We start from the raw sequence: 13977 nt of genomic DNA on the forward strand, positions 1-13977 counted from the left end.
TTTGTGGGAGGGGAGGAAGGTTTCCCTGTCTCCTACTATCTAGTGTGATTTCACTTGAGATTAGGAGTGGAGGGAACCCAGAATGAATGGAATAACATTATTGCAGTTTTCTTTTTAGAACATTAAGACTTAACTTTGTCAGTCTTACAATGCAAAGCATCATTCTAACATGGTTATCCTAAAAGTCAGCAATATTTCTGCTTATCATCTAGTTTTAAAGGTAAATTTTACAAGTAGCTTTTGGCCAGTTATGAAGGCACAACTGTTACTAGAACTCAGAATCAGAAATTCAAAGTACACAATCACTATTCATTCTGTGAAACGTGAGCACCATCTCCTAGCTTCCTTCTTGCAAGCTAATCCTTCTATGTGATCCATTTTATTTATTTGAAATACTTTAAATTCTGAATTTACTTATGAAATTAATTTATGAGATCTATGCTTTGTTTATACCAAGTTCTTAGCAGTTAAACAAGGACAATGTTTCTTGTAAGCTAGATTTCATTATTTAGAGCAAAGCCAGTAGAGTATTTAATCTATCCTTCACTGCTTTGGAACATGAATAATTAAATACTCTCATTAAGCACCAGCTCATTTTTATTTTGGAAGAGTAACTACATTAATGTGATGTCCTGTCTTCCTTCACGAAATGAAGCTTTACCTCAGCCAGTTTCAGAGAAAGCCAACTATTTTGAACACTGGGTAGTGCTGCTGTGCAGCCTTTGCTGCAAGAATATACAACCTTCTTTTCTGCACCCACCAGCTTGGCTTCACCGAGGCATATACAAACAGCACTTTTTATACAGGATTTCCAAGGCAGCTGATAGACACGCCTGGAGATGTTTCTTTAGATGCTTTTACACTGGAATTGTGATTATATGTACTCGAAATACCAAAGCACCTTGCTATACTGAAACACAGAACTGTAACAGAGCTACACTGCCAAACTCTTCAAGTTCATATATATATATATATATGCACTCTGTAACTTACAATGGACTTCTGATTACATTGCTTGACTTTTGAAAACTCCTTCTGAACAATAGGCAACCACTTCATGGGATTTTAATGAGAAACTCTCACAGCTGTATTTCTGTATATGCAGAATAGATTACAACTATTAATCACTCTGAAGAAAAAGCACATTCAGATCGTAATTAAAACAGTGCCACCCATTACTGTGGCTGTCATGCTGATTTCAGTATCTTCATGATACAATCCATTAAAAATTGTAACTATAATTTTCAAATATGGACAAAACCATTGCGTAACAAATTGCTACTCGTTTTAAATTAACAAAATATGTTATTAGGTTTCTCGTTTGTTTTTGTTGTCATTTTTTAAATGTTATTGAGGCTATAAATCTCAACAGTTTGTTACTAAACACACTCCACCCCTTCCTCCTACATGATTAGAAGCAGTTATTTCAAGATTATTTTTCCTATTCAGTCTTTATAAGCATCACCAAATGCCACAGCTAATACTGTTGCAAGTCATTAATCCCAGGACTATAATTAATTTCTAGAAACAGTTATCAGAATACTGTTGTTTCTGTGTAGTGATCACACTGTTCCTTCTTCATTCAAGGCCAGGCTGGATGTGGCTCTGGGCAGCTTGGTCTGGTGGTTGGTGACTCTGCACATAGCAGGGGAATGGAATTAGGCGGTCATTGTGGTCCTTTTCAACCCAGGCCATTCTATGATTCTATGAATTCTTCAATAGTTTGAGGAAAAATTAGATCTGCCACATAAGCAGTGGTAATTCATGTTGATGTTAGACTATCCATCAGCATTAAGAATTATTCTTTAATCATAAACCTGAAGTGTCTACAGGAAAAGCAACAGATTAGGATCACCTAGATGTGGTATGAATTTAAACTCCACAGATCCTACACAAGAACGCTGTAAAGGGTGGGATGAAATTTAGCTCTAGTTGCTAGCACCTTTATTTAGGTATTTACTTGGTATCAAAGCTTCCACTAAAGACAATGTCATTATAAGAGTGATTCAGCTGGCCAACAATACCGTACCACAAACAGTCAAAGAATGAAAGATGAAAAAGCAGAATTAAATGAATTATTTTTGAGTTATTTTGTTTTCTACACTCAGTAGTGGTTTCCCTCCTCCGCCTCAGACAGGAGTGACCTTGGCTACTCCCACAGTACAGCTCTACCAGTGAACTCAAGCACAGCTGGGTCAGTTCCCAGACACCATAATGCAAGTGTCTGTGCTAGAGAATGGTTAGAACAGTCTGTGGCATGAGCCTGGCCTGTTCCAACTAGCACTTTCCCCAGCAGTTCCCAGCACATCCCAGCAGCCAGAAGAGCCCCAAGCTTGTGCTTTGTATTTGATATTTGTATGCAGTCACCCTCTTTTGGAGGCTGAGATAACAGACAGACCGTTCCACAGTGTTTGGCTTCAGCATGCAGGAACTTTCCCAAGCACATCTGATTTACAAACACAGCCTCTGCAGCATCTCCTTGGCTCTTAGGTAAAAATAAGGGAATTAATTTGGGGTGAAGGGCTTCTAACAACTATTATCGCAGATGCAGAGTTTCAGTGGAAACAGAAATACATATATTTAAATCAAGATCCATCTAGAACATAAAACATTTGGAAATCACACTTCCCCATAAGAAGAGAAAATATCATGTGGTAAAACCCAATAAAATACCACAGCATCAAAATGAGCCACCCAAAACCAACTGCTTCGGGGTAATGACAGTCTGAGCTCTTCTACCTGCTTTACGAGAAGCACAATGCTAAAGCAACTGCTTAAGAACAATCTCAGTAATTTTAGATTGACTGATAAATAGTTCTCACTAAAAATCTTATCCTTTTTCTATTGAGTTCATTGACAATATGCCCTTTGAGCTGAAGTGCAGCAGAAACAAAGGCTGAGAACAGTGTGCTGTATCTCAAAACACTTGTTGTAAAGTGCAACCCAGTTTTAGCACCAGTATGAACAAGGAATTTATTTAAATAGTTATTCAGAAATCCCCATTCTTGTCGAGCCAAGTTGGGATCTTAGCACGTATGTGAAATGAACAGTCCTCCCCGAATTCAATACGCACTGGGTTCAAAGAGGAAATAGATGTCAGCAGCACAAATTGTAGGGTATAAAGTAAAGCACTGAACACAGCGTGGTGAAACAAAGGACCTGACAATCAGCTAAATGTCTGGAAGCATCCAAAAGGAGCAGCTGATTTGGATCAAAATAACGTCTAGAAACAACACTTACATTCTCAAATGCTAACAGATTTCATTTCAACGTCCGCTTTGACAGCTGTCTATTAGCTTCTTGTAAGATATCAGTAATGATTCAATGCTCCCTCCCACCCCCATATCATCATAGCAGAACTGTGAAAGACTTTCTACTTTGACAAAATGACCCACTGACAGCAGAGCTCCTAACTGGTGGTGTTTTCAATGAAGCAGGATGCCTCAAGTGAAACCAGCATTTTCATGTTAAATTCAACGCTCCTTTATGGATTAAGTCTATATTTGAGATAAATTACTGACAGAATGAAATCTGTTCATAAATAAAACCATTTTCAGGAAAAGTACTCTCTGGCACTTTCTAACAAAAAGACATTTCTGTACACCTACTCTCTCTGTGTCAGTATGTTTTTCATTCAGTCACATGCAGAGATAGAATGCCAATGTTCTTGGCACATTTCAACTACATCTAAAATTCTGTTTCTCTTCTCATTTGCTGCTTTTTTTCTTCTGTAGTAGAACAGATGTTAAGAAGCTTGTGATTCCACACCATTCTGCTCTTGTTTTTCCACCAAGAAGTGATAAAACTGTCTACATTCTTTTACATCTCCCAACTGCTGCAAAACAGCCCAGCATTATGAATACCGAAATGGAGACAAAACAGAAGAGAAACATACTGGATCACACACAATGACCTGTAATGTGAGGTTCTAACATAAGAAACGAAAGTCGAGTCATGCAAGCATTATCACTGCAGACAACATTCAAAGGCTTCTTCTCCCCAGTCACAGATGAGCCCTGCTGGAAGTCAGGACTGCCCTGCAGCAATGCTGCCAAGTATGCAGGCTGAGCTCCCCTTCATGAACACCAGAAACAGCAAGAAGATGAAAGACTATGGTGTTTATTAAGACAGACTCTTTTACCACATTCACTGCTATATGATAAATGCCAGTTCAGAGCTGGAAATCCCTCTAGCAGTCTTGGTGTGACATGCTGATGTTCTGGTCAAACAATGGCACAATTTGTCCATCATAAAACAGCTACAATTTATAGCAAATAGTGAGGTTCAATGCAGTTCTACCGTTTTTCAGTTTAGAAGGAAATCTTTTAGAAGGAACTAATCTTTCAGTTTAGTACAGGATACTTTGATTCAAGAACAAGGGAAGAGTCAACTTTAGAAAAGCTGAAGGAAGGGAAGCCATCCAGAGAGACCTGGACAGGCTTGAAATGTGGACCGGTGGGATTCAAGTGGGGTTTAGCAAAGCTAAACCCATGGTGCTGCACTTGGGTCCAAGCAATCTCAGATATGTGTATGGACAGGGAAAAGAACTCACTGAGAGCAATCTTGTGGAGAAGGACTTAAGGGTGCTGGTAGAGGAAAAGCTGGATATGAGCCAGCAGTGTGTGCTTGCAGCCCAGAAAGCCATCAGTATCCTGGGCTGCATCAACTGAGGGGTAGCAGCAGGGTGAGGGAGGGGATTGTCCCCCTCTGCCCTTGTGAGGCCCCATCTGGTGTACTGCATCCAGGTCTGTGGCTTCTAGCACAAGAAGGATGCAGAGTTGTTGGGAGTGGGTCCAGAGGAGGGCCATGAAAGTGCTCAGAGGGCTGCAGCACCTCTCCTATGAAGAACAGCTGAGGGAATTAAGCTTGTTCAGCCTGGAGAAGACAAGACTTTGAGGAGACTTCAGTGTGGCCTTCCAGTACATGAGGGGAGCTTATAAACAGGAAGAAAATTGACTTCTTACACTGTCTGATACCAATGGGACAAGGAGGAATGGTTTTAAAGTAAAATAGGGGAGATTTAGATTAGATGGTAGGAAAAAATTCTTTACTCAGAGTGCGGTAAGGCCCTGACACTGCTGTCCAGAGAGATGTGGGTGCCCCATCCCTGAAGATGCTCAAGGCCAGGCTGGATGAGACCCTGGGCAGCCTGAGCTGGTGGGGGCAACCAGACAGTGGCAGTGGTTAAAACTCAATGATCACTAAGATTCCTTTCAAACCAAGTCATTCTGTGATTCAAATGCTTACACACACTTTCATTTTCTCTCTGGCCTTCAGAAGCTCCTTCCACCAGAGTATTTTAAACTGAGACAAAAAACGAACGGTTACTCAAAACTCTAGAACACCCACATATGGCTATTTGGAAAGTTCTTAGGAGCTTCCACGGTTATATATTTTGCTGCCTATATTTCACACATATTAGCAAAGCTGAACTAGGTCTCCAAGTAACTGAAAAACCCTAAGTTGTACCTCATGCACATAACAGCTTCATTGGCATCACAAATACACTTAGCATATGGTTGTCTGCTTTCTGACAATGTTTATCTAAATACATATGCACGCCAGTTTTAAATGTAACATTTGCAATAAACAAGTGTCTTAGCACTGAGAAGACTGGGAAAGTCTGCCTCCCCAGAGAAGGGAGCTACAGCAAACAGATTTGTGAAATCCACTTCTAGAGACCCTACTGCCAAGTCTGAATGGTCTTAAAACATCTTTCCTCAGAAGGAATGTGATTAGTAGCTGCATAACTGAAAATTTAAAGGAATATGTTTATTTTCTGTATTTTGTTATTACAGGAAAAGACAGACTGCAGTGAAGTCCACTGATACACCAAGGTCCCTTTTTTTTTTCCCCCCCCCATCCTTGCAGAACTTCCCAAATACAACAGCAGTTAGGTTGTTGGGGCCAAACAAGAATTGAAAGCCAATTCCAATTCATGAAAGAATGCTCTTTCAATTCCTTTAAGATCTTGCCTGTTCCTATGAAATACAAATATTATTAAAAAAGAACAAAAAGCACACTAATGTGCCATTAAGCTTTTGAAAATAGCACCACATAAGAGACCTTTTGCACGAAAACCTCACAGAGTTATTTAGTACACTCTAATTCCACACTCTTGGTTGTGGCAGGACTTGATGATCTTTAAGGTCTTCTCCAACCTGAGCAATTCTATGATTCTAAATAGCATTTTCCTGTAAACATAAACCTTAATGTGGTTGAACTGTTATAGTTTCATACAGTATTTGGATTCCATGACTTGGTTTATTAATATTTGGATATTGGTCACTGATCTTTTCTTATAAAGGCAGCCAGAAGCACAAATTAACTTTTACACATACCTGTAAGACATAAATAGGCAGCTAAATACCGCTTTTCAAGGCCATCTTTATAGGTCCGAATCGCACCATAGATTGGAGGTAGAATGAAAATCAGGTTACTCACTGTGTTCCCTGTAGGACAGAAGCAAAAGCAGAGATTTAGCTTTGGGTACTAACACTTTCAATATACAAAGCTGCTTCAACAGTTGTCACCCAGGAAGCTGCATCTTTTTGAAACAGTTTTCTGCTTAAACATAACGAACACAAACTCTGGCACAGCATAGTTAACCATTTCAAGACTGTTTTCACTCTGTTGTCATTTTCCATACTAAGAGAATACTAAATTAACTGAAAAGGTTGGCTTAGATGATGATAGGCTTCCTTGATTGCATGGAACACGAATTCAAACCCAAGTCCTTCAGGAGATAAAATCCCCAAATAGCTCAAGCTAGGTATTCTACGAGCTGTTTGTTTTCTCTTCTGCCCTTACAGTTCTCCCCATTACGCTCCCTTCTGATACCTTAAGGTCAGTGAGTGACTCATTCCTAAATTAACAAGTTCAATCTCCACTATTTGTGTACAATCACTACATCACAAATCACAACACGATCAAAGATTGCAAGAGGGTTCAATCAGGAACAGCAAAGAGTTAAGAGCAAGAGGGTATGAATAGGAATAGCAAAAAAGTTAGAAGCCACTAACAATCAGCATGATAGGCAACTGTCAAAGCTTATCAGAAGCTGGAGCTTCAGCAAGTTGTTGCTGCTCTCCATCCCTCCTGCTGAAGCTGGGATGCAACACAAAGGAATGACGCATGTGCTGCAGAGATCAGAGACAGCACGAACAAGCACAGAGCCCAGCTCTCATACCAGGGGGCAGGACAGCCTTCCCAGCACTGGGGAAGATGAAGAAACCTTCCCTCTTCTTTTATTTCTTATGACTACTTAGCCATCCTCATTTAGACATGTTTTCAAACTGTCCTGGCTGTTGGAAACGTGCAACAAAATGGTGAGAAGTACAAGTGAAGCAAAAGGAAATAGCACATTTCTCAGCAGAGAGAATTCAGATTTTGACCCCAACCACAAATCAAAGTTTTAAGGAGAAAGGTTTTGCAAGGGGAATGAAATGACATGCAATTTAGGCAAGAGCAGATAGAAAAGAAGACAGAACCTTGCTCACATAAATTAAGCTGCAAAATTTCGCATGCCAGCAGTTAAATGCAGATAGCCAAAAGTGAAGTCTGATTTCCAAAGATCTCAATAACAGCAAGCACGATGTATGAAGATAACAAGAGGCCAGAAATCAAAACAGCTCTGCAAATACACACAAGCTTGAACCAATATAACAGGCCTTTTGGATGCCTTGTATCTCTGGGGAATCATTAACCTATCAGCACGTTCCTACAGTGATGCAGGAGACCAGGTTTGGAAGAAACCCGCTGAAAATGCAGCATTGTGTGGTACACCACCATCACCATTACCCACAAATCAGGCAGAGATGTCATCTAGCCTCAGAAAATAGAGCAAAGGCTACACAGTCTGGATAGCAAATCTCCTGCTTTCCAAAGGAGCTGTCAAATACATCCATCTAACAGAGATGTTGTTAGAATTCATGTGAATATCGTTGTTAAAGGTCACTTTAGGATGAAATTGTCAAAAACCTGGCAAAAATTCAAATATGCAAGTGCTGAATAAAAGAAATACCACATTGTTTATCCATAGATGGGAAGGCACGTGACCTTCAAAGCCATCTGCAGTAGGATAACAAACTGCTAATGGATACAGGAAGACAGAAAAGAGATTCTTCCGTAGGAAAACAAAGGCTCCAACACTTCCTGTAAAGTTATAATTACGTTAAATTATTGAAAATTTATGAGCATTTAATTTAAGACCATCCTGCTGGGATAGGAAATGCTGCACATCTAATGTAGCTGCAGATTTCTGACACTCCTCCTGGGCAGTTTTTGGCCCATATTATTCAGAATGTTTATAGCATGGATTTAGCAAGCCTATTTGGGAAACATTTATTGAAAATTGTGCTGTTTTGTTTTTAAATAAAGGAAATAGGAGCAGGGGAGCAATGGAGTTCTATAGCATGCTGCTGGCAAAATTACTTATTTCAAGAACCAAAACAAGGCATTTATTCAACATACTGTCCCCAGGAGTAGGTTTCATAAAAGTTGTGTTCATTTTTTCAGGATTATCCTTGTATAGAATAGCTCACCAATTCATTAAAAAGGATTTTCACTAATTCCCTCAAAAGTGGCAGTGGGACATGCACAGAAATTAGCAAACAATCTCAAAAAAGAAAAAGACGACAAGTAATTGCAGCCTCATTGCTTGGAAGGTAATTAACAGAGGACTGACTGAAACAAGTTTTAAAGGAAACAGATACTGAAGTTGAAAATGGGAAAAGTATACTGTATATATATACACATAAAACCAGGCTCCACAAACACAGCATGGGAAATGCCATCGATAAAAGGGAGCTATTTGAAATAAAGGATAAGACTGAGAAATGAATAAACAGATATAAACTAACCTTAGATAAATGCATGCTAGAAGGTAGAAAATATCTTTCAAATGAGGAGGAATCATTTATGAATTATTTTCCAATGGTAATGGGCTGTCTGCTGCTTTAGGGTGAAGCTCAGTCAGCTCCAACATTGGAGTTATGTGATATGGTGGCCTACGACCATGAGGATTATACCTGTTATCAGGTCAAGCAGGAGTTTAACTTCTAACCACGTTAACTGGCAGACTGGATGACCAACCTTGCCAAATTTGTTTTCAAGACTACTGTAGCGCAAAGCATTGTTTCAGAGGATGATTTTATTCCTTGGGAGAACACCATACTGTACTAAAACAAAATCTGATCATTTCAACAAGCCTTTGTCTCCAGGAAGGACAACTCTATCTGTGTTTCACCACAGCTGCACTCTATTATACAAACAGAGCAGCAAAACTAGTCTTTTTTTTTCCCCCCCATGCATGTACAGTCATCTTTGGACCTTTAAAAATATACTTATGGTATCATAAATGCATGAAGATCTGTACAGAGACCAAAATTACATGGTTTACATCAAAATTACAAACAAAACTTCAAGAGGAAATAGCATTTACAGGCAAACATGGGCGCAATATACTCTTATCTGAAGAGTTTGGTATAGCTAAGGTACACAAACCTGAAGGACCCTACTTTCATAAGCTTTCGGTTTTCCCCAAGATGTAGTCACTTCTGTGTTAGAAAGTTATTTCTACAATAAACGTGGATGAGAAGTTACAAGGATAAACCATGTGAAGTTGCAAATATATCAAGCATGGTCAGAAAAAGTACTTTGCAGGATGCAGGAACATAGCACAAAGAGAGAAAATAGGAATGTTTTCATTGCAGGAAGAGAAGTGGTATTTAAAAAGAGGCCAAAATTATCATCTTCTGCTTTTGGCAAGGTGACCTACACGGTTTACAGTGTTAAGAGATCCTTTCTCCTGTGTTTGTACACAGAATAAGTTAAGATTTACCAACTGTAAGGACCTTTTCAAATGTTAAGACGTTCGCCTTCCTGCTCTCCATCTGGCTGTCTCACACTCAAAGGAAGACTTTTGAATTCAATATGGTTTCTGCAAGACTCAAACCAACAACAAAAATAACTATTACCTTCAGATAGCAAAGAAGAACATTATTTTTTTCCAGGTTGAGATGTCAATTAAATATTAAAAGCTTATAAGAATCATATATTCATTACAGGCTTTCAACCTATCCTAAAAAGCAACAGCAGCTCACTGTGAAACACAAGAAAGAGAAGTAGCTGCTATGTTCTCAAATATACACACCCCTAGCTCCTATAAAGTCAATGTGTCTTGTGTGATTAGAAAACAAACAAGATTTTGAGGCAAAAATAATCTATTCCATTGTGTGCATGTCATGCTGCACAGCACAATTTTAATGCAGTACCTGGATCACATAGCTGTTCCTTTTTTCCCATTAATGGATAAAAAAAACAAAAATAATTTAAAAAAAAAAACAAAGCCTGTCAGATGGCCTCATGATACATTCAGAACTTGAATCATCCTTTTAGCTGCTTTCAGATACAGGGAGGTCTATCTTACAGTTTTTGTTTTTGGAAGCATCTCAAGCAGCTCTGGTGCAAAGCATGGCTCTTTATCTGAAGGCACAGCCACCTATCATGGAAATATCCTCTCCTTAAGAAAGGCTCTTCATGGAAGGATTTCTAGAGATAGAAAACCAAAGAAACCCAGGTTAACAGTGTAACAAGGCATAAGAAGAGTAGTCCCAGCTGCAGCAGGCGAGGTGAGACTAAAAACGACAAAAAGGTGTTCAAATCTGAATTCCAAACTGGAGAAGTAGGCAGCCTAACAACTTAAACACAATGGAGGATTCTAGAGTATCTCCTTACCAGAATCTCAGTCAAATCCAATATGGGAGTCCTTGCTAAAACAGAAGTGCTTCACAGCTCACCTACCACGGCATTGTAAGCAGTCAGCAAAGGAATTAATCTGAAGAAAATCCAGCAAGTTTCTGTACAGTACATGTTATATATTATCAGTGAATAATAACAACTAACTCAGAGCCCAGAAGAAGTTTGCATCACTGATTTTTATTAAACAAAATCCAGCATTTCATAATTGCTGAGAAAACCCAACTACACAGGATCAGCTGGTTTGGCTACTACCTTCAATCCTGAGCTGCTCTCACTTAAGTTAGCACCAGGAGGGCTGTCTAGCAATTAGATTTCAACTTCCACCAGCCATTTTTAATATCTTCCACTTCAAAGTCCACAATAACAGCACTTCAGAGCACCAGGAAATGAAAACTCCTGTCTCCGTTTGATATTTCAGAAGGACCTTGAGGGGAGAAAAGCGAGTCATCCTGACGGGAATTCTGCCAGTAGGTGATTACTGAGCTCCCTACTTGCTAATGTGCATGAAAGATCGATGTCAGCTTCCTGTTATTCAGAGAAGCACAACGCAGTGACTCCAGGCTGGAGCACCAGACCAATACTGACCTTAAGGAAAAAGAGAAGGTACTTTTTAAACGACTGATTCTTACCTCTTGCAATTCAGGTCTCCTTTCCATATGCTAAGGAAGTCTTGATGTCCTTTACGTGGACATTAACTGAAGCTACTACTTGGAGTAATTCAGCTGCAACTTACATTAGTCATCACAGTTCAAATGACAACATGGGAAAAACACTCAAGGAAACTCAAGCAATGTGACTACTGAACTGTATAAGCTGCGTATGAAAACTTACTCAAGAATCATGAAAATTGGTCCAGATGCAATACAAACTAATGGGTTATTACAGGGACTGATCTCCCTAAGCTGTTCCTTTTTTTTTTTTAATTTAGAAACCTAAAGACCAGGCTATTATAAATAGTAAGAATTATAACATTTAAAGGTCAATAGAACACCACAGGAAACTGTGATAGATTAAGCAGATTGGAAAGGAATACTCTATTAATCCAGCTATGTACAGGTTTAGGCAAATAAGAGATGTACCTTAGCATAATATTATGGGAAAATCTGAGAGGGACAAGTCAGAAGGGGCTCAGATAAGAGCAACCAGGAGTACTACAAAGGAAAACAGGTGGCCAGCTAAGAGGTTTTGTGCTTGAAGTCAGCATCCCAGACCTGTGCTTTGACCTCTCTTGGCTGCTTCTGCCTGGCTGGGTCTTCAGTTCTCTGGATCCTTAAATACACACTGGTATCCTTCAAACAAACTGCACAGGTAAACCACTCCAGCGATTCAGTGGATCAGGGAGGGGTAATGAGGTAATTTTAAGGAGAAAAAAAAAAAAAAAGATTAATTATTAACAACACAATTTGATTTTTATCTCCAGTGCTTTTATAAGCAGTTCCAACATGCTGCATCAAGCAAGAAGTGCTGACTTACAGCTTTATGCATTTCATATCCCAGCTGCAGAACTCACTCCCTTGGCATTCAGTGTACCCATTCAGCCAATATTTCTGTAGATGTTTCTACTCCAATTACAGTATTGCATGACACGTTTGTGTTCTTCAAAACAACCAACGTGTAGAAGGTAATTAGAAGAGAAAGCTCTCAATGCTGCTGACTAACAGAGCTGGCGTGAGCAAGCTCAGTTCAAACCTGTACAGTGTGGGTGTATTTTCTAATGCACAAACCTCTCCTTGGTATGCCTCTCTACAGAAGCACTTGTTATTAAACTGCTTCTGAATTGCTCTGGGTTACAATTAAGTTATCCTTTTCCTGACTCTCACCTCTATGAAAATCGCTTTGTAATGTGTAATAAAATCACTAAAAAATTAGAACCTAACAGGAGACTGTTCCAGCACTGATCTTATTTCTTATGCTGTTCTAAAAATAAATGCATGAAAGCGAATTTTAAAATAACTCCATACATTTCTTCATTAGAAACTGATAGCTGCACAACCACGTAAAATAAAGCAGATTTCAACTTAGATGGTGAAACATCCATTGCTGGACTAAGCAGCTTTTGCTTTTCCCTCTCAAAAGCAAAAACATATTCATTACCTATTTAGTTTCTATTATTGCAGTGTCTGAACCACCCCAGTCTTCTGTGTATTTATCCTTAACACCCCTGCAAGAGGAAGACAGGTTAGAAGAGAGTATGTCCAGCTACCCTTATCTAACACGGTAACTGACTTACCCACATCACCTCTTCTAATTATAGTTTCAAAATATGTAAAAGTAAGAACTGTAGTTCTTTAGTTACCAGTTCTTACAGCATTCAGAGTAATGGAGTTCTCCTCCTACTGGAATTCTAAAAGAATATAACAAAATGAAGGAAAAGCACCTGACAGCCCCAAACGTGGACGTGTGGTTCTTCTGAGGGTGTGAGTTGAGAGCTTGAAGGACAGGGGATGTTCTCAGCATCTCCTCTGTATGGGATGAAACCAGCTGTGGGAAGAGCATCTGCCCAGGACATCAATGTGATATCTTACTTTGGGATTCCAGAGCAGAGATAGTCCTTATGTCACTTCAAGGGCACTTTTCCCAAGGATAGAAGGGAGATACACAGCAGGGCTGCTGTGGGCTTGGACTATCCTCCTAAATCCGTAATTCCTCACTACTGAAGGCCAGTTTTGCTAATTATCTTCCTATGGCTTTAACCATGCCTATCACATCTAGGCCTGCCTACAATACGAAGTATTCTGAAGCATTAATAAATATTTTGGGGGTTCAGAGGAGAGTATTATACTATCCGTAACAGTATTTGAGAAAGAAACTAAAGTGCCAGAATACATCCTTGACTATTTTCTTGAGTTTGCAAGAAGTCTGAACAAACAGGACAGTGAACATCTCCTTACCACTGTACTTTATTTCCAATCCAAGACATCCACAACTAACTAGACTTCATTTTCATTACCAATAGTTGATATGCCATCTTTGAACATTGCTTTTCCAGAATATAGGAAACCTCGTGGAAAAGAAAACATCATTTCCCTGATAAATGTGCACCTAAGACGCAACCAAACCAATCAGTTGGAAGTACACCTGGAAGGATTTTGCAAGTAAATCTGAAGTTAAAACAGTTAACATAGGCACATCATTTGAAATATCAATCTAGAAAGCACACTGAAAGCAAGTACCTACAGCTGGAAAATGCAATCAAAGTGTAAAGAGATTAGGCTA

The sequence above is a fragment of the Meleagris gallopavo genome, chromosome 1 (genome assembly GCF_000146605.3).
Source record: "Meleagris gallopavo isolate NT-WF06-2002-E0010 breed Aviagen turkey brand Nicholas breeding stock chromosome 1, Turkey_5.1, whole genome shotgun sequence".
NCBI classification, from domain to species: Eukaryota; Metazoa; Chordata; class Aves; order Galliformes; family Phasianidae; genus Meleagris; species Meleagris gallopavo.